At 43.3% G+C, this 23,056-nt stretch overlaps 1 protein-coding gene across 2 annotated transcripts in view; it reads right to left on the bottom strand.

Annotated features, from left to right (window-relative positions):
- dse (dermatan sulfate epimerase) overlaps nt 1-22,136 on the bottom strand; it is a 97,367-nt gene extending 75,231 nt beyond the window's left edge. For both annotated transcript variants that reach the window (XM_059981436.1, XM_059981435.1), the window contains exon 1: nt 21,925-22,136. The gene's annotated coding sequence lies outside the window, so the exon portion shown is untranslated. The remainder of the gene's footprint in view (nt 1-21,924) is intronic.
- Between the last annotated feature and the right edge of the window lie 920 nt (nt 22,137-23,056).

The following is a 23,056-nucleotide window of genomic DNA, read 5'->3' on the forward strand; positions in this document are numbered from 1 at the left end:
TCCAGTAAGATGGTGGCACATTCAATCACAGCAGCTTTTACAGGGTCAACCAAAGGTGTTATTGTTCATTTTAAACATTTTTTTTACCATCGCAAGACCCTGCTAGACATTAAGATCATAAATGACTACAGGTCTGCCCCATTAATGAGTCACCCATTACCGTAAAAACTGAAGGAGCTGGACCAGGTGTGGACTGTACTGCTCCCTGCGTCAGAGGAGTCAGTCGGCAAAAGTGATGTGCAGTCTAACAGCAGGTGATCACCTTAGTGACTTTTTGTGTGATTGCAACACCCTGCTGAACAGTATCAATGTGGAATGCTGCAAGTCTGACTTGCTGATTCACTGGCGGACGGTGGGGGAGCTGCCTGACCTTAGTCGTAGCGAGGACCAGGCCTTGAGCCGCAGTCTCGCCTGTTTACAACTGCCTAGCAGAGAGGCGTCGAAGTCAGTGCTCTCCACTGCTTTCAGAGACGGTATGGGGTGGCATCCAAGCTGAAATCGGTGCAGATACGAGTGTTCGCTTGGCAGTAGATAAGCTGTATTGTGTTTGCTTGCAGATTCATGGACTCAGGCACTTTTTTTTTTGATGTCACAGTATTTTACCGATATCTCATATGTGCTTTGCACCTAGGCCCTGGAGTAATGCTGTTCCAGTCGGCTGGATTCATGGATGGTTGAATGACAATTAAACTTGAACTTGTTCTGACGAAGGCTCTCGGTCAGAGTGCTGCCTGGCTTGCTGAGTTCCTCCAGCACTTTGTGTGTGTGTGTGTTGCTTAGGTTGCCAGCATCTGTGGATTTTTTTCATCTTTAACCTTGAACTTGACTTGTCTGCTACAATTTTTTAAATATTCAGAACCATTTAAAAGAGAACAATCGAAGCATGCCACTACAAAAATGTTTGAAAGCTGAAACAAACCACAACAATTTTAAGACAAGCCAATTAAAACTCGCCTAGTTCCTTGTCGCTGCTTCTCTGTACAGAAACAAATTATTTGGGTAGATTCCCAAGCTCAAGTGCATGACAATTTCTGAAACTTCCACAGATAGTCCAACACAGAATGCTGGGGGAACAGCCATCAAGTTTTGAACTTCCATTTTTCACAAATGCAAGGGTGAAGAGTCCAAACATATTAGCACATGGAGAAATGCTGGCAGTCCCAATGGTACCAACAAATGTACCAACAGAGAAACTGTGTTTGAAAAATCACAGTCACGTTGTTGTGACTAATGCCACCCTCTGGAAATAGCTGTTCTGGAACCAAGGTACTCAACCTTACTTAGAGAAACCAGCAACAGCATAACTTAAGATGCTCTACTTCATTAAAAGCAATAGGGACTGCAGAGTATCACAGTGGTTGGCATAACTTTTACAGCACCAGTAACCTCGGTTCAATTCTGAAAGGAGTTTGTACGTTCTGCCTGAAACCACTTGGGCTTCCTCCTGGTGCTCCGGCACCTTCAAACATCACAAAGACACACGGGTTAGGGTTAGTGAGTTGTGGGCATGCGATGTTCATGCCAGAAACAATGCAACACTTGCGGGTTGCCCGTAGCTTATCATTGGATTGAGTTGGTTGCTGATGCAAATGACACATTTCACTATCTGCTTTGATGTTTCAACAACGCTAATCTTTAAAACACCATCTGGTTCCAATATCTAGCTTCATGCATTCCGTAGAACTGAAGAAATGATTAGCAAGGTAGCATATCAACATAAAACTTAAACAGGAAGAAGTCTGCAGATGCTGGAAATACAAAGCAACACACACACACAATGTTTGAGGAACTCAGGGGGTCAGAGAGCATTTACAGAAATTAGTAAACTGCCAACGTTTCCTATTGAAACCCTTCTTCGGGACAGGAAATGAAGGGGGAAGATGCCACACTAAAAAGTGGGGGAGTGGGGAGGATAGCTGGAAGGTGATAGATAAAACCAGGTGGGTAGGAAAGGTAAAGGGCTGGAGGGGAAGGAATCTGATAGGAGAGGACAGTGCACCGGAGAAAGGGAAGGAGGAGTGGATTGGTGGGGGAGGGGGGAGTAGGCAAGTGAGAAGAGATAAGAGGCCAGAGTGAGGAACAGAAGAAAAGGAGAGAGAAAAATCTTTTTACCAGAAGGAGAAATCAATGTTCATGTTGTCAGGTTGGAAGCCATTCAGACGGAATATGAGGCGCTGAGTATATTCATCCATAGAATATGACACACAGGTGAACTAATAATATAGCCTTGCCCCTTACAGGTTTTTCAGCTTATTCAAAAGAAACACTGGGCAGAAAATTGCTTTTCATCTGATTTTAACTTTTTTTTAACTTAAAGACCTTTATGGATGAAAACAGGCAACAGGACTGTGAATACTTCTTTTTAAAAAATGTGCTTACAAAGCAAAAATTTCCTTACCTTTTCTGCATACTCATTGTGACTGGCCATTGCAAACCAGACCGATGACACAGTAGTTCAATAGTTCCATTCAATATCAGAGAAATGGACACAATATACATCCTAACATTCTTATTTCTTTCCAGAAATTCTCGAAAAGAGTGCCCCAAAGAATGAGTTAAAATGTTAGAACCCCAAAAGCCCCCCCAAACTCTCCCCATCCTGCATACAAGCAGCAGCAAAGCAAATGCATTCCCCCCCTTCAGCAAAAATGGCAACAGCACCCTTCCACCCACTAGGCAAGGCCCCCAAACAAAGGCCATGATCTGCCAATCTGCCCTACAACCCGACAATTTGACAAACCACAGGCTCTCTCTCTCTCTTCCTAATAAAGGGGAAAGGAGGTGTCCCCTTTCACAGTGAGAGGGGAGACACAAAACAACTTGCTGACAGTAATAAGCATCTATAGAATTAATACTACAATCCTTGTTTCCTGGAACTCATAATGATTACCTCAGAGACAGGCACGTCTAACTATACTGAGAAAAGTCCTTTAATTCTTGTGGCACAATTATGCTTTTGTACTTTCATGAACCTTGCTTGAATTAAAAGATTAAAAATTCCATCTATTATTTTAATGAGACATGAGAGCAGATTTAGGCCATTTGACACATCGAGTCTGCTCTACCATTCAATCCTAGCTGATCCTTTTCCCCTCCTCCTCAATCCTACTCCCCAGCCTTCTCCCCGTAACCTTTCATACAGTGTTCAATCAAGAACCTATCAAGCTCTGCCTTAAATACACCCAACAACTTGGCCTCCACAGCAGCCTGCGGTAATAAATTCCACAAATTTACCACCCTCTGGCTGAAGCCATTTCTCTGCATTTCTGTTTTAAATGGACATCCTTCTGTCCTGAGGCTGTGCTGTCTTGTCCTAGAATACCCCACCATGGGAAACATCCTTTCCACATCTACTCTGTCTAGGCCTTTCAATATTCACAAGGTTTCAATGAGATCCCTCCTTGTCCTTTCAGCGAGTACAGACCCAGAGCCATCAAACGTTCCTTGTACGATAACCCTTTCATTCCTGGAATCATCTTGTGGACCTCCTCTGAACCTTCTCCAAAGCCAGCATATCCAAATCTTTTCTTCAATGGAGAACCCTAAACTGTTCACAATACTCAAGGTGAGGCCTCACCACTACCTTATAAATCCTCAGCATCACATTCTTGCTCTTGTATTCTAGACCTCTTGAAATTAATGCTAACACTGCATTTGCCTTCTTTACCACTGACTCCACCTGCAAGTTAACCTTTAAGGTGTTCTGCACAAGGACTCCCAAGCCCCTTTGCAGCTCATATTTGGCACTCTAAAATGCCATCTCATCGGCATTCAACAAACTCACCATCTTGAGACCACTGACAACCCAATTTTCCCAATCGATCTGCATGTCAAAATCTCCAATGACTATCAGAACATGCCTTTTCTATTTCCCATTGTAATCTTCAGTCCACATACCAGCTATTGTTTGGAGGCCTGTGTATAACTGCCATCAGGGTCCTTTTACCTTTGCAGCTTCTTAACTCAATCTACAAGGATTCAACAATTTTCCAATCCTATGTCACATCTTTCTATTGATTTGATGCCATTCTTTACCAGCAGAGCCACACCACCCCCTCTGCCTACCTTCCTATCCCTCTGATACAACGTGAAGCCTTGGTCATTCAGTTCCCAATTATAACCATCCTTCAGCCACGACTCAGACATGGCCACAATATCATGCCTGATGATCTGTAACAGTACAAAAAGATCATCCACCATATTTCTTACCTTGCATGCATTGAGATATAGCACTTTGAGTATTGTATTTGCTCCTCTTCTTGATTCTGAATCCCTAATGTACTGATACTTGCCCTGCTGGCTGCAATTTTGTCCTATCATCTGCCAACCATTCCTGACAACCTGACTGCATGCTTTTTCACCATCCGTACTATCCCGAGTCCCTTCACCCCTATTTATCACACACACATCGAAACATGCAGTGAATGAAAAGTGTTGTTTGCATCAGTCAGCAACAATCTGAAGATGTGCTGGGGGCAGCCAGCAAGTGTCGACACACTTCCAGTGCCAACAAAGCATACCCACAACTGATATCTAACTCGCACATCTTTCACAAGTGGAAGCGCCCAGAGGAAACCCACATAGTCATAGGAAGAACATACAAACTCCTCACAGATGCTAACTACTAAGTTACCCTGCTGCTTATTTCACTGTAACTCCTCCGCAATATGTGGGTTAACTTCCCAAGACTCAGTAATCACATTCTGATTTTTAATTAATTGTCACATCTAACACTTAACCAATCGACTGTCTTAACAGTATAGCTGCATTAGCTTCCATTCAGCTAGCAAACTGAAGATGCCACAATTGCATCATGTTTACTAAGATATCGTGCGAAATTTGATCAACTTGAGCTTACAATTAATTGATCAGGCACCAAGCAGTAAGAACATGACATGATAAATGATTGAGAACAGGTTAAAGTTATCATGGTTTGGAGGTGAAGAGAGGTAGGCATTTGGCCCTATCAGTCTCAAACTGGTATTTCAGGGAACAACTTCCTGAGCAGCTGCATCACTGACTGGTTCGGAAACTACACCATCTCAGATCGCAAGACCCTGCAGCGGATAGTGAGGTCAGCTGAGAAGATCATTGGGGTCTCTCTTCCTGCCATCACGGACATTTACACTACACACTGCATCCGCAAAGGAAACACCATTATGAAGGACCCCATGCACCCCTCATACAATTTCTTCTTCCTCCTGCCATCTGGGAAAAGGCTCCGAAGCATTCGGGTTGTCATGACCAGACTATGTAACAGTTTCTCCCCCCAAGCTATCAGACTCCTCAATACCTAAAGCCTGGACTGACACCTTGCCCTACTGTCCTGTTTATTATTTATTGTAAATGCCTGCACTTTTTTTGTGCACTTTATGCAGTCCTGTGTAGGTCTGTAGTCTAGTGTAGCTTTCTCTGTGTTGTTTTTTTTATTACATTGTTCAGTCTAGTTTTTTGTACTGTGTCATGTAACACCATGGTCTTGAAAAACATTGTCTCATTTTTACTATGCACTGTACCAGCAGTTATGGTCGAAATGACAATAAAAGTGACTTGACTTGAACTTTATTCATCAACAATTTGCATCATTTTGGCGTGCCATGTAACAAAAAAAAACAAGATTCAACAATTATGAAGAATAAAGTTCAAAGTAAATTTGTTATCAAAGTGCATACATGTCACCATATACAACCCTGAAATTCATTTCTTTTTGGGCATACTCAATAAATCCAAGCAAGATACAGCAATGGAATGATTGAAAGACTACACCCAACAAGTCGGAGAAACAATCGATAAGCAAAAGACAACAAACTGAAATACTAAAGAAACAAAAAAAAGATAAACAAGCAATAAATATCAAAGACATGCAATCAGGAATCCTTGAAGGGATTGTGATAAACAGTTCAGAGATGGGGCAAGTGAATTTGAGTCAAGTTCAGGAGCCTGATGGTTGAGGGGTGGTAACTGTTACTGAACCTTGTGATGTGAGTCCTGTGGCTCCTGTACCTTTTTCCTGATGGCACCAGCAAGAAGTGTACATGTCCTGGGTGGTGGGGATACCTGATGATGGATGTTGCTTTCCTACAACGGCACACAGTATAGATGTGCTAATAGTGGGAATGACTTTACCCATGATAGACTGGCATGTATCTACTACATTTTGTAGGATTTTCCATTCAAGGGCATTGGTGTTTCCATGCCAGGCTTGATTCAACCAGTCAATATACTCTCTGCTATGCATCTATAGAAGTTTTTCAAAGTTTTAGGTGTCATGTCAAAACTTCTCAAACTTCTAAGGAAGTAAAGGCGCTGCAGTGTTCTCTTCATAATTGACCAGAACAGATCTTCTGAAATGATAACACTGAGGAATTTAAAGATGCTGACCCTCTCCACCTCTGATCCCCCAAAGAGGCCTGGCTCATGGACCTCCAGTGTCCTCCTGAAGTCAATAATCAGCTCTTTGGTCTTTCTGACATTGAGTGAGAGGTTGTTGTTGTGGCACCACTCAGAGATTTTCATTCTTCCTTCTCTATGCTGATTTGTCACCACCTCTGATTTGCCCAATGACAGTGGTGTTGCAGCAAACTTAAGTATGGCACTGGAGCTATGCTTAGCCACACAGTCATAAGTATAAAGTGAGTGGAGCGGGGGGCTAAGCACACAGGCTCGTGGTGCACCTGTGCTGATGGAGATCGTGGAGGAGATGTTGTTCCCAATTCGAACTGATTTGGAGTCTGCAAGTGAGGAGATCGAGGATCCAATTGCACAAGGAGATTTTGAGGTCAATGTCTTGAATGTTAGTTTTGAGGTAATGATATTATTGAGTGCTGAGCTGTAGTCAATAAAATGCATCCTCATGTGTGCATCTTTGTCGTCCAGATGTTCCAGGGCTGAGTGAAGAGTCAATGAAATGGCATCTATTGTTGACCTGTGGTGCTGATAGGCAAATAGGAACAGATCCAAGTCACTTCTCAGGCAGGAATTAATGTGTTTCATCACCAACCTCTCAAAACACTTCATCAAAGTGGATGCAAGTGTTACCGTATGGTAGTCACAGAGGCAAGTTACCACATGCTTCTTAAACACCTGCAGAATTCAAGGCTGCTTGAAGCAGATGAGTACCTCAGACTGCCAAAAGCAATAAAGAATTATATAAAAATAATGTTAGAAGTAATGAGTTTATTATTCAGAACTTAAGTTCACAGCCTCAGTTCAGTGCAGAGATGAGTAAACCTCACTGAGCAGCAAGCCGAACACCAGTCTGTCCCTCACCTCTGGCCCAACACCCGAACCTTTTCAATCTGGCCTGGCACTTTGGCCCATACCCAACCTTTCCAACTGTGTTTAAAAACTGGTCAAATGTTGGCTCATCCCTCGCTCTTGGGCATGGGCCCTGCTGCCCTGCCTTGGCTTGCCTTGGATCCACTGCTCCAAGTCTGCTTCGGCAACGGCCATACATTGACTCGTTCCTCACTCTCGGGCCCAGACCCCAACGGCTTGATTCAGCCTGTACCTGTCATGCCGCAACGGCCCTACACCTTCAGTACTTCAACTCACACCTCAAAAATGCAGGTCGTACAGGTGGAGGTGTTGATCAGCCAGACAGTTTGGGGAAAGTAATTATTACTGAGTCTGGTGGTCCTGGTGTGGATGCTATGTAGCCTCCTCATGACCAGAACTTTAATGAACTATTTAAATTTTAATCTTAGTGCATGGGAAGATGAAGGATGCAATTTTCAAGTACTCTGACATCAGACCCCTTCAGTTTATCTTCTAGATAACACAATCCAAACTTTATAATTTACTATATTATCATTGAGCATGGATATTCGCTGCCAACTCTAGCATATGTAGACAAAGGCAACATGCCTGGAGATGGAGTCTAAGCTCAGCTGAAAGCAAAGTGACTGCATGGTGGTCATCTTCTGCACCAGAAGCTTCCAGAGAAAGAACATATTACAACAGATTTTTCTGATTTCCCTTGTATTAAAGGTACATTATAATTTCACGTGCAATTCCAAACCAAGTATCCAATCTGATTTCCAGAGAAGATGACATTTCATAGTTCCAACATTTTCCTTCCCCGCCCCATTATCTCAACTAGCATTAGCAGCGCCTGGATTATTCGGAATCAGAATCACTGGTACATGTCATGATGTTTGATGTTTTGCCACAACAGTAACAGGCAATACATAAAAAAAGATACAAGTTACGATAAGAAATAGAAAATACAAATGAGTAGAGCAACATAGTAGTGTTCATGGACCATTCTGAAATCTGATGGCAATTATCTTTGCCAGTCTCCCCTTCTTTGAAGCTTCAAGCACTTTCGATTTCGAATTTTTCTAGGTTCATATGATGACAAGTGATCAACTTCCACAGATTCTACTGAACCTGTTACCAAATATTCCAAAATGGTTCACAAGAAGAGAAAGCTTAATTAACTAACTAGTCAGTGTACTGATAATAATACTCTGACCTAAAGAGAAAATTAAGTGCAACAATATTAACATATTTAGAAAATTTATTCTAATATAGTTCCCCATGCAGTTTTTATTCAACCTTAGTTTTCCCATAAATAAGCTGAACATACAAGTTGCATTCTATTTAAATCTAAAAGCATTTAAAAATTCCTCAGTCACAGGAGCAGGACTATGTCCATCGAGTCTACTGCAAGGCTGATTTATTATCCCTCTCAACCCCAAGTCCATTACTGGGAGAAGGTAGTCTTTGACACTCTGATTAATCAAAAACCTATCAACAGCGTTAAATATACCCAATGACTTGGCCTGCATAGCTGTTTGTGGCAATGAATTCCAGAGATTCACCTACCCTCTGTCTAAAGAAATTTCTCCTCATCTTTGTTCTAAACGGATAAGCCTCTATTCTGAGCCTGTGTCCTCCGCTCCTAGATTTGCCTACGATAGGAAACATCCTCTCCATGTCCACTCTGTCTAGGCCTTTCAACATTCGATAGGTTTCAATGAGATCAACAACCCCCCACTTCTAAACTCCAGTGAGTACAGGCCCAAAGCTATCAAATGCTCCTCATATATTAACCCTTTCATTCCTGGAATCACTCGTGAGCCTCCTCTGGATGCAATGCCAGCACAATTTTTCCTTCGATAAGGGGCCCCAAAACTGCTCACGATATTCCAAATGCAGTCTGATCGACGCCTTATAAAGCCTCAGCATTACATCCTTACTTTTGTATTCTTGTTCTCTCAAAATAAATGCTAACATTGCACTTGCCTTCCTTACGACTGACTCAACCTGCAAGTTAACCTTTTCTGCACAAAAACTCCCAAGCCCCTTTACACCTCTGATTTTTTAATTTTCTCCCCATTTTGAAATAGTCCATGCCTTTATTCCTTCTGCCAGACTGCATTACCATGCACTTCCCAACACTATGTACAATCTGCCACATCCTTCCCGTTCCTCCGATCTTCTGCAGACAAGCAGCTTTCTCAGCACTACCTGCTGCTCCACCTATCTTCGTATCGTCCGCGAGCTTGGCCACAAAGCCATCAAATCCTTCATCCAATCATTGACATATAACATGAAATGAAGCAGTCTGAACACCGACCCCTGCAGAACACCATTCATCAATGACAACCAACCAGAAAAAGCCCCCTTTATTCCCACTCTCTACATCCTGTCAATCAGCCAACCTTCTATCCATGGTAGTACTTTTCCTTTAATACCAGCCTCATGTGTGGTACCTTGTCAAAAACCTTCTGAAAATTCAAATAAACAATATTCAGTGACTCACCTTTGTCTATTTCCTGTTTGCTATTTCCTCAAAGAATTCCAACAGATTTGTCAGCCACGATTTTCCCTTGAGGAAACCATGCTGACTATGGCCTATTTTACAATATGCCTCCAAGTACTCTGAAACCTTATCCTTAATAATAGACTCCAATATCTTCCCAACCACTGAAATCAGGCTAAATGGCCTGTAATTTCCTTTCTTTTGCCTCCCTTCCTTCTTGAAGAGTGGAGGGACAATTACAATTTTCCAGTCCTTAGGAGACATTCCAGAATCTAGTGATTCTTGAAAGATCACTTTTAATTTTCAGCTAGTTCTTTCAGAATCCTGAGCTGTAGTCCATCTACTCCAGGTGACTTATCTACCTTCAGGCTTCCCAAGCATCATCTCCTTAGTGTTAGCAACAACACTCACTTTTAGCCCTTGACTCTCTCACATCTGGCATTTTACTGGTCTTCCATGGTGAAAACTGATACAAAATATTTACTCAGTTTGTCCACTATTTCTTTGTCTCCGCCTACCCTCCTATTACTACCTTTCCAGCATCAATTTCCTGTGGTCCAATATCCAGCCTCATCTCTCTTTCACTCTTTATATATCAGCAACTTTTTATATCCTCTTTTATGTTATTGGCTAGCTTACCTTCATATTTCATCTTTTCTCTCTTAAATGTTTTCTATATTTTATATCCTCTCTTTTGCTTTTACATTGTTTTTGACTTTCCTTGTCAGCCATGCTTGCCTCATCCTCCTTTTATAATATTCTTCCTCTCTGGACTTAAAATAATTTTTGCATATTTTTCATAATTTACTTTGCAGTTATTTCCTGATGCAATGTTGTGACACCAAACCTCGACAGTACCTGCCTCCCAGAAGATGCTGCTGGTCCGGCTGAATTCATCTAGCACATATTTGTGACTGCAGTACAAAGTATTTTGGGTACCACAGGGTGATACACATTAGGTAGCATCCAAATTATATGCTGAAAGCCTCAGTATTCCCCGAGATAGATACATTAAGGGCAATTACTACTGGATGAGAACAGCAACTCTGACAGTCTCAAAATGGAATAAAAGTGATTTTTTTGGCTTCCTTACAATTTACTGGTAAAACATGGAGGAAAACTTTTTGATGTTGAAAATTAGTTTTATTGAGGGATAAAAATAGATTAAGCTACAAACACCTGGCAGATTTAGAATACATCACAACCTATTGACAATTTTCACCTGGATGCAGTAATCCATTTTGGAGTATAGCGTTTTGAAACGTGGGAAAAGTTAATTCAACAGATTTGCGCCACTACCTACCACCACCTACCACCACCAAGGATGGCAGGCACATGGGAACACCAGGACCTGAAACTTCCCTACAAAGTTCAAAGTTAATTTTATTATGAAAGTACATTTATGTCACCAGATACAACCCTGAGATTCATTTTCTTGCGAGCATATTCAATAAATCTATAGAATAATAACAATGACAGAATCAATGAAAGACTGCCCATCTAGGGTGTTCAACAAAAGTGCAGAAGACAACAAACTGTGCAAACGCAAAAGAAAGAAATAATAATATAAAATAATAGAGAACAGTAGACGAAGAGTCCTTCAAAGTGAGTCCATTGGCTGTGGGAACACTTCAGTGATGGGGCAAGTGAAGTTAATCCATTCTGTTCAAGAGCCTTATGGTTGAGGGTAATAACTGTTTCTGAACCTGGTGGCGTATGTCCTGAGGCTCCTGCACCTTCTTCCTGATGGCAGCAGTGAGAAGAGAGCATGACCTGTATTACAAACATCATGTTTGTAATATGCTGCTGTACCTTCATTGTCACTGGGTGCGTTCATTGTAACCTGCAACATGAAGGGCTGAGAGGCTGGCCGTGGCTCACATTAAATCCAGCCTCTCACATAACTTCAACCCACTGCCGATATAGGTCCATGGCAAGATGTCAGCTCCGGGCCCTCCCTACACTCATCTCTGGACCATCTGGACAGTAAAGACACCAATGTTAAACGACTGGTTATCTAGTGCAGCTCATTCCAAGTAAACTCATCTCCAAACTCCTTGTCCTCATGGATTCAGCACCTCCCTTTGCAACTGGATCTTGGCTTCCTGGCCAACAGAGCCCAGTCAGACAGGGTCAGCAGCTCGGCCATGATTACTCTCAGCATTGGATCCCCAGCCTCCCACTCTGCTCCCTATACACTCATGGCTGCATGGCCGGATTCCTCTCTTGCATCTCAAATAACGATGAATCAGAACTTGGAGTTAGACAGCCTGGTGACATGGTGTCATGACAACCTTCCTCTCAATGTCAACCAAAAGAGCTGGTCATTGACTTGAGGAGGTGGAGTGGTGCACATGCTGTTGTTCACATCAACAGTGCTGAGATCTACAGTGTTCATAGTTTCAAGTTCCTTGGAGCAAACATCATTTATCGCCTCTCCTGGCTCTACTATGTTAATGCCAGGAAGAAGAAATCTCACTAATGCCTCTACTTCCTCAGGAGCTATAGAAAATTTGCCAATATTTAACAATGCACTATAAAAAAATATTCTATCAGACATATCATCATCATGCTGTGTCATAAGACACGGGCAGTCATAACCTATCACCATGATTGTTCTTGGCAAATTCTTCTACAGAAGTGGTTTGCCAGTGCCTTCTTCTGGGCAGTGTCTTTACAAGACAGGTGACCCCAGTCACTGTAAATACTCTTCATAGATTGTCTGCCTGGTGTCATTGCTTCCATAACCAGGACTTGTGATAGGTACCAGCTGCTCATATGACCATCCACCACCTACTCGCTGATCGGAGGGCTAAGCAGGTGCCACACCTTGCCCAAGGGTGATCTGCAGGCTGACAGAGCGAAGGAATACCTTACTTCTCCTCAGGCTGAGACATAGCTCCATCCCACCACCCAATCAGACATATCACAACTTGGTACAGCAACTACAGAAACCAGTTTCACCTCCAAGGTGTGTGTCTACACTTCTTGCTACCTTGATTAAGCAGCTAGCAAAATTAAAGATGTCACTGATCCAGATGTTCTCCACCATTTGATCATGATTGACATAATATTCCTCACAACCCCATTGGCCTGCCTTCCCTCCATACTCTTTTCTCCTTCAGAGGCGGAGTGAAGTCAAGATGGCCCTAAACAGTGACTCCTTTGCTTGCATCTTCGGAAACAGCTCTAATTCTATCTTTGATACCTCATTTTTATCCCTTTCAAGGTTCGTTTGAAGTTACCTGGAGTTACATGCTGACATCAGTTCTTTATGGGAATGAACCCGCTCTCAGGGCCTCATGACCGGCCATTTTTTGATATCCCCAAGGACGCAGCCTGGAAGACGAGCACGCCTTCAGGTTTCTGATTTCCATGGCTCGGGAGACGTGCTGATTCTAGGCTGGTGCTTCTGACTGAAGCGCCGCGGGAGAAAACAGAACATCGTGAGCAGCGGGTCAGCTGCCGGGGTTGTGTGACTGTAGAGCTGCGCCTTTCTGGGCGTGATGCAACAGACTTTTAACATCATAAATCAATGAGTTGTTTATGTCTTATGATGCCACAAGCTCAGGGAGACCTTCATCCCTCTGCTACAAGACTATTGAATTGTTTCCTGTGATGATGTGATTCACACTTGTTCTCACAACCTAACTTGCTAGGACCTTGCACCTTATTGTCTACCTGCACTTTCTCTGTAACTATTAGATCATAAGATATAGGAGCAGAATTAGGCCATTTGGCCCATCGAGTCTTCTCTGGCATTTCATCATGGCTGATCCATTTTCCCTCTCAGCACCAATCTCTACCTTAAATATACCCAATGACTCAGCTGCCACACCAACCTTTGGCAACGAATTCCACAGATTCACCACACTCCTCATCTCCTTTCTAAAAGGACACCCTTCTATTCTGAGGTTGTGTTCTCTAACCTTAGACTCCCCCACCACAAGAAACATCCTTTCCACATCCACTCTATCAAGGCTTTTCAACATTGGATATGTTTCAATAAGGTCACCCCTCATTCTTCAGAATTCTAGTGAGGAGAGTCCCAGAACCATCAAATTCTCTTCATATGATAAGCCTATCGATCCCAATATCATTTTTTTGAACCTCCTTTGAACCCTCTCCAATGCACATCCTTTCTTAGATGAGAGTCCCAAAACTGCTCAATGCAAGCAACGATAAAGCAATTTACCATTTATGCAGAGCTCCAAAGTTTTCAATAGTGTAATTAGTGATGGAAAATAAATACTGAGCTTCTCATAAGCCTCAAACCACTAAATTAAAAAACAGAAACTTTGGGATTGGGAATGTATTTGAAGCAAAAATAGGAAATAATCTAGTTCATTCGCTTGCTATACTGTGTTCATTGACGTGGGCGATCATGGTGTGTCCATGACTATGATTGTTCTTGGCAAATTTTTCTACAGAAATGGACTGCCACTACCTTCATCTGGATGGTTAATCTAGTCGGTGTTGGATGAGTGAAGAATAGATTGTGGGGGGGGTGGGGGTGAGAAAGACTATTGTAAGTTTTCATACAAGGTTGAACTCTTATTAATCTGAGTGTATATAAAATGGCAAACGATGAAAATCTGCAAGTATTGAGAAACATTGAGGCAAGTTATGTTATTTTGGGTTGGAGATGTTCTATCAGAAATATGAAAATTATAAATCTATGGCAGTGCTGGCTTTATGTAGGATAAAATACATTCACCTGAAGTAAGCCTGAGAGGTAATTTCTCTGCACTGAAGGTAGGGAGTACCTGGAACAATCTGCTGGAGGAAGTGGGCAAGGTAGGTACAATTTAAGAGGTATCTGAACAGCTACAAGGAAGGGAGGGTCTTGGAAGATTATGGGCCGAACAAGGGTAGCTGGAACTGGCAGGATGGATGCTGTGGCTGGCATGGGCCAGTGGGATGAAGGGCCTGTTTCTGTGTCGTATAACAACATGGACTCTACAACTCCAGACTGAATCAAAGAAACTTTAAAAAAGTCAAATACCAGATCAGGTGGCAGAAAACAAAATCAGAAATTCAGAAATGTGACTTCAGATTGGACTGCTTGATTATCTGAAAGTGCTGAATTTGGTGTTAGTTTCCTGGGGCTTAGCCAAAAGGACCACAACCTTGGTGTGGTTTGAAGGCTACATGCCTCAATGACCTGGAGAACTATGTTGGTTGGAGTCAGGGCCTTATGCTTTAGCTCTTGGCAGAGTCAATTATGCCAAACAGATCAAAAGGTAGAGGCCAGACTAAGAGAGGTCCTTCGGACCTCCAAGTTTGGGGGTTCAGCTCAGGGCTAACAACCCTGACTGGTAAAACAAAACTGTTACAGAAACAGTAATGAAGATCCTTCTACATCTGAGTGCTGTAGTATTTCTGGGTCTCCAAATGGGACCTGCATGACTGACGTAAGTAACAAGATGAAGGAAGCCCTGAACACCACCAGAGATGGAGGATCTCTACTGCTGCCCTAAATGCCAGTGGCGTAATAGTAAGAATTCTATTTTATACTTGAATAACCACCCTCTGGATTTCATGAATAAAGAGTTGTGAATCTTGAGCAATACACACAAAAAGCTGGAGGAACATGCATTTCATGGACACGCATTTAAATTAAAAGCAAAAGAAAGAAACTCATACTTCGATTTAACACCACCAGAGAAGAAGGATATTCATTACTGCCCAAAACGCCAGGAGCATAACAATTAACATGACAGGCATCCAGAAATTCATGGTCATTTTGTGTAACATATAGAGGCATTGTGGAAAGCAGTAACTAATCTATCTTGTGTTTCAACTTTAGATAGTATTGAGGGGAAGACCTACTGGGGGAAGCCACAGAGACCAGGTCTCTGGCACTGAGTCTGGTGCTGTGGCTCAGAAGAGCAGAGAGATGAAGGGGACTGCAGTGTTGATAGGAGATTCCTTAGTCAGTGGAACAGAGATGAGGTTCTGTGGGCACAATGGAGAAAACCAGATGGTACGTTGCTGGATCAGGGATGTCTCAGATTGAGTCCATGGCATTCTCAAGAGGAAGTATCGGCAGACAAAAGTCTTGGTACATATTGGCAATGATGACATAGGCAGACAAGGTGAGGAGGTCCTGAAGAGAGATTTCAGGGAGCTAGGTAGAAAGAGAAGAAACAGGACCTCCAGGGTAGTAATCTCTTGATTGCAGCCTGTGCTACACGCCAGTGATGGCAGAAACAGAATGATATGGCAAGTGGATGTGTGGTTGAGGAACTGGTGCAGGGAGCAGGTAATCAGATTTATGGATCATTGGGATCTCTTCTGGAGAAGGTACGAACTCTACAAAAAAAGGGACACCTGAACCAGTGGGGGACCTTTGCAGGCAGGTTGACTAGAGTTGTTCAGAAGGATTTAAACTAATTTAGCAGGGGATAGGAACCATAGTGATCGTACTAAAGACGAGGTAGTTGGTTTACAAGCACAGGCAATGTGTAGTGAGGAGATGCTGTTGATTGGGCAAAATTGCAGTCAACTGGATGAGTTGCAACATAAAAGGCGGTCAGAATCAAAAAGGGTGAATACAGGACTGAAGGTGTTGTATTTGAATGCACGCAGTATACGGCATAAGGTATATGAACTCATAGCATAGTTACAGATTGGCAGGTACGTTGTTGAATCATGGTTGAAAGAAGATTACAGTTGGGAGCTTAATGTCCAAGGATACTCATTGTATTAAAAGGACAGATTGGAAGGCAGAGGGGAAAGCATTGCTCTGTTGGTAAAAAATGAAATTAGAAGAGGTGACATATCAGAAAGTGTTGAACATTGCGGACAGAGCTAAGGAGCTGGATGGGTAAACCCAAAGAAAACCTGATGGGAGTTGTATACAGACCACCCCCAAACAGTAGCAGGGAGACAGAAAATGCATGCCAAAAGGTCAACAGTCATGGGGGTTTCAATATGCAGGAAAATTGAGAAAATCAGGCTAGTGCTGGATTCCAAGAGGAGGAGTTTCCAGAATATCTACAAGATGGCTTTTAGGAGCAACTTGTGATTGAGCCCACTAGAGGATCAGTTATTCAGGAATGGATGTTGTGTAATGAACTGGAACTGACTAGACAGCCTCGTAAAATAACCCTTAGGGGCAAGAGATAATAATATGATCAAATTCGCCCTAAAATCTGGGAAGGACAAGCTAAGGCCAGATGCATCATCATCACAGCAGAGTAAAGGGAATTACAGAAGCATGAGAGAGGAGTTGGCCAGGATTGATTGGAAAAGAACACTGGCAGGGATGACAGCAGAGCAGCAATGGCTGGAATTTCTGGAAGTAATTTGGAAGGCACAGGATGTATACATCTCAAAGTGGAAGAAATATTCCAAAAGCAAGATGACACAATTGTGATGAACAACAGAAATCAAAGACAAAAAAAACAAAGAGAGGGTATGTAATAGAGCAAAAATTAGTTGAAGTTAAAGGATTGGTAAGCTATTAAGAACCAACAGAAGGTAACTAAAAAGGACAATAAGGAGGAAATGATGGAATATGAAAACAAGCTAGCTAATAATATTAAAGAGAATACCAAAAGATTCTTCAGATACATAAAGTGTAAAAGAGAAGTGAGGGTGGATATCAGACTGCTGGAAAATGATGCTGGAGAGGTAGTAATGGGAGACAAGGAAATACCAGATGAACTGAGTAAGTATTTTGCATCAGTCTTCACAATGGAAGACACTAACAGTTTGTAAAAGTTCCAGGTGTTGGGGACATGAAGTGTGTGAAGTTAACGTTGCTAGAGAGAAGGTTCTTGGGAAACTGAAAGGTCTGCAGATAGTCGTCACCTGGAACAAATAGTGTATACCCCAGGGCTCTGAAAGAGGTGACTGAAGATATTGTAGAGGCATTAGTAATGATCCTTCAAGAATGGTTCTGGAAGACTAGAAAATTGCAAATGTCACTCCACTCTTCAAGAAGTGAGAGAGGCAGAAGAAAGGAAACTATAAGTCAGTTAGTCAGACCTCAGTGATTGGGAAGCTGTTGGAGTCAACTATTAATGATGTGTTCTCAGGATACTTGGAGTCATGTGATAAAATAGGCCATAGTCAGCATGGTTTCCTCAAGGGAAAATCTTGTCTGATAAATCCGTTTCCAAAATTCTTTGAATAAATAACATGCAGGATAGACAGGGGAGAATTGGTTGATGTTGTGCACTTGGAATTTCAGAAGCCCTTTGACAAGGTGGCACAAATGAGGCTGCTTAACAAGTTATGAGCCCATGGTAATACAAGAAAGATTCTAGCATGGATAAAGCAGTGGCTGATTGGCAGGAGGCACAAAGTGGGAATGAAGGGAGCCTTTTCTGGTTGGCTACGAGAGACTAGTGGTGTTCTAGAGACGTCTGTGTTGTGACCAATTCTTTTTATGTTATACGTCAATGATTTGGAAGGCTTTGTTGCAAAGTTTGCAGACAATATAAAGATAGGTGGAGAGGCAGGTAATTTGAAGAAGTAGAGAGGCTACAGAAGGTCTGACAGATTGGGAGAATGGGCAAGGAAGTGGCAGGTGGAATATAGTGTTGGGAAGTGTACAATCATGCACTTTGGCAGAAGAAATGAAAGATGACTATTTTCTACATGGAGAGAAAATACAAAAATCTGAGGCAGAAAGGTACTAGGGAGTCCTTGGGTAGGATTCCCTAAAAGGTTAATTTGCAGGTTGAGTCTGTGGTGAGGAAGGCAAATGATGTTAGCATTCATTTCAAGATGACTAGAATATAAAGGAAGGGTGTAATGTTGAGACTTTATAAAGCACTGGTGATACCTCACTTGGAGTATTGTGAGCAGGTTTGGGCCCCTTAGAAAGGATGTGCTGAAACTTGAGAGGGTTCAAAGGAAGTTCATGAAACTGATTCCAAGATTGAATGGCTTGTCATATGAAGAGTGTTTGATGGCTCTGGGCCTGTATTCACTACAATTCAGAAGAATGAGAGAATGAGGGGTGACCTAATTGAAAGCTATCAAATGATGAAAGCCTCGAGAGTGGATGTGGAGAGGATATTTCTTTTGGTTGGAGAGTCTAAGACCAAAGGACACAGCCTCAGAATAGAGCCTTAGAATGGAGATGAGGAGGAATTTCTTTTGCCAGAGAGTAGTAAACCTATAGAATTTTCTATCACAGGCAGTCATGGAGGCCAAGTCTTTAAGTTTATTTAAGGCAAAGTCAGATAGATTCTTGATTGGTCAGGGTATGAAGTGTTACATGGAGAAGGGAGGAGTTTGGAGCCAAGAGGAAAATCGGACCAGCCATGATGAAATGGCAGAACTGACTTGATGGGTCAAATGGCCTAATTCTGCACCTATATCTTGGGGTCTTATGGTCTTTCCAAATGCCGTACATTAAATTAGATGTTCAACAAGCAAGTTACTAAGTGTGCTTGGGACAAATTGAAGAAAGACAGAGGAGATAAAAATCAAAATTGAAAGAAGATAAAAGTATCCCAAAGTTATTTTTGGTATTTTTCAATTTGTATGGACAGACGGTTTTAATCTATCCAAGGCAGTACAAACAAAACAGCAAAATAAGGCACAAATGAATGCAGAAGTGATCAAATTAGGCTTTATAGAAAAGCCGGCAGATTGTTCCCGGCTCAGTCTCTGGCACATTGGATTTCAGTCTCCTTATACTGATATCTCCTCTCGACGTGCCACAACGTGCCTCGTTTACTTGGCAATCTTTTCAATCTCCCTGGGTCATTAGCTTTTGTTCTCTCTGCCCATCCCATTTTCTCTGTAACCTGCTTAATTTCGACCTTTTCTTGATTTTGATCTATAATATTAAATTGGTTCCCTAAGGTTGTCATAACCAGGGGAGGCTGTGAGGACAATCTCCCACTACCTATTAAATGGTGTGCGCCTCAAATAGCCTCTGACAACCAAGTCCAGCTCCTGGCCTTCACATGTGGCTTAGCTACCAAGCCTGGCGGATCTGTTTCTACCGATAGGAGAAGGGGCAAAGGCGGGTTACCGGTGTCTTTAAACCAGTTATTTCAGGCAGATGAGGCTTATCAGTCATAGTTGGCAGCTCATTTAGGAGAAGGAAAACTGATTTTAAACCTCCACTGCCTTGCTGCTATACCTGCTTATGAGTACAGCTCAGGGAGTAAACCCCAAGGGAAACGTCTGAAGTTAGTGTCCCTAAGGCAGTCCTACATAGAGTTCTATGCTGACTGGCAAATCCTGTGATCTTGCTGGTGCCAAACTGTATCGGTCTCTGCCATTCCTTTGGAACCGTCAGCTGCATGGAGAGGTAGAGCCTGCAACAAGGGCAGCAGCTTGCCTTCCACATTGTACTGCCCAAGCTCGTGTTTCTAGACAGCTACGATGCAAATCCATGGTCAACCCTGGCCAACGGAGGACTCACTCAGTGTTAATTCTGATTCTCTCTGCCGATGCGTTCATTTCCAGCAACTACTGTACGTTCCTGTTGAATTTTGAGAATCTTGTCTTAGCCTGAATTCACCACTGAAATACTATAGTGTAGCCGATTCTCATTTACTATTGCAATCAAGCACTTTCCTTGTGGTTTTGAATATTCTGTCTGTATGGATGCCCTAGGCCATCGCTGTAAATTATAAACACAAGAGATTCCACAGATGCTGGAATACCAGAACAGGGCACACACTGGAGGAACTGGACAGGTCAGCCAGCATCTGTAGAGGATTTTGGACTGGCCTGAAAGGCGGACTGTTTATCCCCTTCCATAGATGCTATTAACCTACTGAGCAGCTCCAGCTTTGCGTGTATTACGGTAAATCAGAACTTTTTTTTTGTTTAATAGCGTTTCCAGTACACAAGAACAAAATAATTGTTACTCGGGAACCGACGCAGCACAGAAGAAACACCAGCTATATGTAAGACAGTTGATTTACATAGATAGTCCATAAAGTGAATCTGCATAAAGGAGTGTCTGCACATAAGATGACTCTGACGGGAAATAATAAAGTATGGTGGTGGGCTGGTTTAGTGGTTTAGTTGGTGAGCCGTACTGCTTGGCGAAAGTGACTGGTGGTCCTGGCGTGAATGCTAACGTAACCTTTTCCCGATGGGAGTGGGACAAACAGTCCATGGGCAGGGTAGGTGGGATCATTCAGATTAGAGGCTGGAGAAATAAAAGCTATTCAACGGCTGTGGCAAGTTTAAGATGTCCTTCGCACCGTTCAAGGGATAGGTATAAGTTTTGTCCGCGTCCCTGCGGTTTACACGGTAGCGAAGAACCAGCATAAACACAGAAGAGCGAAAGTCCCCCTTGGTGAAACGCAGGCTTCAGTAGCTCCACATGCTGAAGACGTTGTTAATACGGAGCAGATGCTGCCATAGGATTTCCCGTTCCATTTATTTCTACAGTACAACTCCATCTCCCTAACAGGATGGAAAGTGTAAGCCAAGGGGATAACTGCAAACGTCAAGCACACTGTAGAACCGTGCACTTTAAGAAACATTTGGGCTCCAAACTTTCACAACGATCTGCTCTCTTCATGCGATCAAGCTCTAAAAATGGGTAAACTACCTATGGGGGGGGGGGGGTAACCCTCTCACCCTTTCCTGCCCTGCCACATATTCTCGGCACCAGACCGCGGAGGTCCTTAATGTTTATTTCTCAACCCACGGTCAAATCAGAACTCCGGAGTCTGTACGTCTGGGAGGAATCTCTGCCCCCCCCCCCCTTTGCAAGGCTACCCTCCCGTAGTCCACCCGCAGCCGTGGCGACTGCTCCCCACCGCAAACAATCGGGGGGTAACAACCGAGTCCGCGTCTCCCCGCCTGAGCCAGCAACATCCACCGCAATCCCCTCTCCGTCGCCGAAACCCAGTCCACAACCCGCGACCTCCAAAACAGGCTGGAGCGAGCCCGCGTTAACCCGTTGTGCGCCACGAGTTGCCGATTTAAAAGGCTTACGGCGAAAGTTTGGTCCAGCTGGCGGGGAAGCCCGGGAGGAGGTGGTGGTAGTGGACAGGGTGGATTCTGCCAAGTCCCCGGGGCACCATCACTTCTTTCACACGGGAAGACGCACTGTAAAACGCGCGCACACAGACAGACACTCACACTCAACTTGGGAGGGGGGGTGAACGTGGACGCAAAACCCCCGGCCCACTAAACACATCACTGGAGATTCTCGTTACCTTTCTTATTTTTCTCCTTCCGCCGCGGGGATGCGAGCTGAGGTTCGTTTGACAAGTGGCGTCGCCCCCGCTGCCGCCAAGAGCGGGACTTAAGGGGCGAGAAGAAAGGTCGTCGGTCGCTGCCATTCCCGAGGACGGGACATTTTTCCAGCTGATGGTGAAGAGCGGGAGCTTTTCAAGGAGGAGTGAGGGGCTGAGGAGGAGGAAGAGGGAGGCGACGTCACCCTCCGGTGATTGGTGACTAGAGGGAAGGTGGGAGGGACGGAGGGCGGGTGGTGGGGAAGATCTCCCCTTACATCGCCACTTCGATCGGGGACGGGTGCGAGTAGGAGTTATAGAGTCCGAGACTCCCCCCGCCCCGTCTAAAACTTCAGGAGGTGAGAGTAAGGTGCTGAAGTTTAGCAAGAAAGGGCAGGTGCGGATGGGCGAACTGATCTGGGGTCGGGGATTCCGCGGGAAGGGATGTTAGGAGCCAAAACCAGAGGGCAAGGTGACCATCAGTATTAGGAAGAGAGATTGGTTGGGGGAGGGAGAAGGAGGCAGGGAAGGGCCAACGTGAGCACATATGTCGGGAGAAGGTCCTGATCAAATTTCAAAAACAACACGCTAATATGTAAATAAAAACAACAGAAGGAGGCATTGGAGATCGAAGAAGGCGACCCCCATCGCCCAAGATATGCCCTCTTCTCATTACTACCATCTAGGAGGAGGTATAGGAGTCTGAAGGCACACGTTCAGCGTTTTAGGAATAGCTTCTTTTCCTCCACCAACAGATTTTTGAATGGACAATGAACTCAGTATTTTCCCTCTCTTTCTGCACTCCTTTATATATATATGTATATATATATTTCTTATCGTAATTTATAATGCTTTTATTATAAATTGCAATGTACTGCTGTGGCAAAGAAACAAATTTCATGACATGGCTGTGATATTAAACCTGATTCTGATTAAGAAATAATGTCTGCAACGAAATGATTCGTGAGGCAGATAGAATTGTCCATTCCAAGAAGAAAATATGGTGGATTGTGAAAACTCGGAATTAAAAATAAACTATGTGGTTGTCAGTACCTGGGGAGATGGAAAAGCTGATATTTTAGGGATTTCAACAAGGAAACTGCAGATACTGGAA

The sequence above is a fragment of the Hypanus sabinus genome, chromosome 10 (genome assembly GCF_030144855.1).
Source record: "Hypanus sabinus isolate sHypSab1 chromosome 10, sHypSab1.hap1, whole genome shotgun sequence".
Lineage (NCBI taxonomy): Eukaryota > Metazoa > Chordata > Chondrichthyes > Myliobatiformes > Dasyatidae > Hypanus > Hypanus sabinus.